Consider the following 3,383-nt stretch of genomic DNA (forward strand, 5'->3'; position numbering starts at 1 on the left):
GGCAGTCACTACAGAGAATTCATCTACATCACAACCAAAATTTCAGGTTGTTCTCTTATTTTGGCCTCAGTTCCATCTTCTACTTGGAAATAGTGCTTGGCATTTCCCCAGGATGTCTGGTACAAGTGTTGCATCAATGGTACAGAAGATTCCCCATCCTGTCATCTTCTTCTGTACTGATGGTGACTGTAGGAGACTCAGGCAATATCATTGGGATGTAATGCAGGGCCTTCTCTGATTTTTGTTCCTGTTTGTCTCTTGATTTTAAAGAGAAGAAGACCAAGAGATGCAGCGAAACATGGCTACCAAGAGACACGTCAAGTAGTGGTTGCTTTGAGTTTCTGCATGGATAGCAGTGGAAGTGCAGCAGCCCAGTCTTTTGAAGCCTTCAAAAGGAATCATGTAGCTTACCCAAAGACTCCAGCTCCAAATCTTACTGCCTACTGTAAAAATATGATCAACAGATCTATCCCACATAAGTTTGTTTTCATACAAGCCTCAGATGCTGATCTTGAAGCCATCTGCAGATCAAAGAATGGGAAGCTCCTTTCCCCTTTCAACTACAATTTGCATTAAACATGAGGTACTGATTTTGGGTTTACAGGGTATGAGGAAAATTGATGTTACCTGTAGGGATGGATTCCCAATGAACTTAAGACAATTCATCCTTACAGGAAATAAAAGGGTCTACCTAAATAGATCAATGCCTTCACCTCCCAGGTTTTGAATAAAAAATGTAGACATAAACTCTCATATTTTCCTAAGTTCTATAGTGGTGTTAATTTAGTTGAAAGATAATTTTTTAGCCAATGTCTACCTAAACTGTATCTTACCTCTAGCTAGATGGAGGATTCTTTGGCTAAGAGATCCAGCAAATAATGCCTTCAAGGAGACCCTTCCACTTGGGGTTTCTTTGGGCCTTTGCATTTATGCTGGCAGAGGAAATAGCAGCCCAGTTTTTCAATTTTTTCAAATCCAAATATTATGAATCGTAGATGTCATTCCCACTTATACATCAACACATACATATATGCTTTAGATATTGAGTTTAAAGCCATTTGCTGTTCAAGTTATGAAACAAAAGAAAATGGTCAATGTATGGAGTTTACCAGACAAGGGAAATTGGAAGTATAATTCAATGGCAATCTGAACGCAATCATGGGGTTTCATGTTATTGCATGATAAACTACCACGTGCAAATTCAGGCAATGGGAAGTCAGTCCAAACGCAATCATGGGGTTTCACCTCATTGCGTGATAAAGTACCATACGCAAATTTGGGCAATGGCATGCTATTTTAGGGCAATGGGAAGCCAGTTTGAACACAATTCGCATTCACGTAAATTTGAACTAGCGAATTCACGTGAATGTGTTTTGACCCCACTTTCTTTTCATTCAAAATTAAGAGAAATTCCTCAGGTGTGATAAAGTCCTAAGCTTCTTTCCCTTGTCATATACTGTTTGTTTAAGCTTTATTGGAGATATGTTAGCTGTGAGTGGCAATCTGCCAATTACTGTTTACTGTAAGGATGGATTCTCAATTGAACTTAGAAGGCTTAACCTTTAGTGAATAAAAGACTGCATCTAAATGCATCAATGACTTCATTTCTGAGACTGTTTATCAAAAATTAACAAATTAAAATTTTTAAAAAATGAGAACCTGAACTGCTCGCCTACTCATTGCCTCTCCCTATGACCACTCCTGGATATATTTTTCCGGGCTCCTAATTTTAGCTGCATTTTCTATGCAGCTGGGTGTAATGTGTGATACTGCTATAGTATGATTTTTTATTTGTATTTTAGCAGAAGGCGGGAAGGCTAGGGGATTGGGATCATGTTACTACTGTTTTAAAATGTTATATTGGACTGTTGTTACCCGCCTAGACCCTCAAAAGGGAAAGCAGGATATAAATAATAATAATAATAATAATAATAATAAAAATGTATTCCAAATAATCAAAAATTAGATTCTAAATAATCTGATGTTTTGCTTAATTCTATAATGATGTAACCTCAGCATATATATATATATATATATATATATATATATATATATATATATATCCTCTGTCTGCCCAAACTACATCTTGGCCTTTGTTGGCAGGAGGATTTTTTGCTTTTTTCATCACTATACTAAGGGAGTAACTTATTAATATTCAGTTCCTTCCTGAAGTTACCTTCTGATGGCCAGTCGGAAAGGAAAGCATGGGTAGCTGAAGTTGTGCACTTTTGGGAAACTATGTGCTATGATAAACCGACATCTTTCAAAATCAATACAATGAAGTCCAACAAGTTTGAATCTTCCTTAGTCCAGGAAGGTTACAAATATGCAAATGTTAGTGCCTCAAGCATTGTGACATTGCCAGGCAGGTGCATGGTTTGGACATTTCTATTATAGGAAGTGAGGGAAAGGTTGGACTTGGTACAGGTGTATATGGTGATATAGATCTCTTCACTTTTTTCATTGTTGCATACAGGGACAAATAATTTTAGAAGCCTTCTTCCCTATGGAAAATTTTACAAATATTTGATGGTTTTTTGAATGTTGGGACTTTTTGTGAAAGTTTCCTCTATCAGAAATGTTGGCAAAGATCCTGCACCAAACAAATAGCCCACCCTAAAAGCCAACCAGCTTTTGCCATGATTGCAAATGAGAATACAAAGTCCTTATGATGTCCTAACTCTAACCAAAGATATCATAACTGACTGATGCCTAGCGCTGGTTATTGTGTTCAATGAAAATGTGTGGAAATGCCGGTTGCTTTCTCTGTCTGCACAATAACTTCTTTCTGTGGAAAGCTGCAGTCCCCCCCAAGAGACTAATGCTCCATTAAATTATTGTGGAAAAAGACCCAAAATGCTGCTTCTCCAACAACTTATGGCATTTGACCATTTGGATGTCTTGATGTGTTGAGACCCTTTCTTATCACAGACAATACAAATTGTGAGTGGCTTTTACGTCCTTTGAGATGTGACTTAGCCTCAGTGATGCCACAGTGTACTCATTATAAACCCATCATAGCTGTATGCACAGCTCCTTGGTAAGTTTTATTCACCTTGATCACAAGAAGAGAATCTAGTTTCTTCCTTTGAAACAACAAGAACATGGAAAGGCTGGTGACAGGAATGGGATGGAGAGATTGAAGCCAACAGGATTCTCCACATCCTGTTCCTCACTGTGTGATGTTTGAAGGACTGGAGAGCAGGGTCAAGCAAAGAATTTTTTCTGCCTAAGCAAAGGACAAGATGGCAATCAGAGCAAGATGGGCAAAGATTTACGTTTTGATTTCTTCCATATCCAAATTTTGCAGATTTTCATACATTTCTGTACTAGCCCCCTCCATTCTATGTATGAAATTCAACTAGAATGAGAGTTGAAACTTA

Source organism: Sceloporus undulatus, chromosome 6 (genome assembly GCF_019175285.1).
Source record: "Sceloporus undulatus isolate JIND9_A2432 ecotype Alabama chromosome 6, SceUnd_v1.1, whole genome shotgun sequence".
In the NCBI taxonomy this organism is placed as follows: domain Eukaryota; kingdom Metazoa; phylum Chordata; class Lepidosauria; order Squamata; family Phrynosomatidae; genus Sceloporus; species Sceloporus undulatus.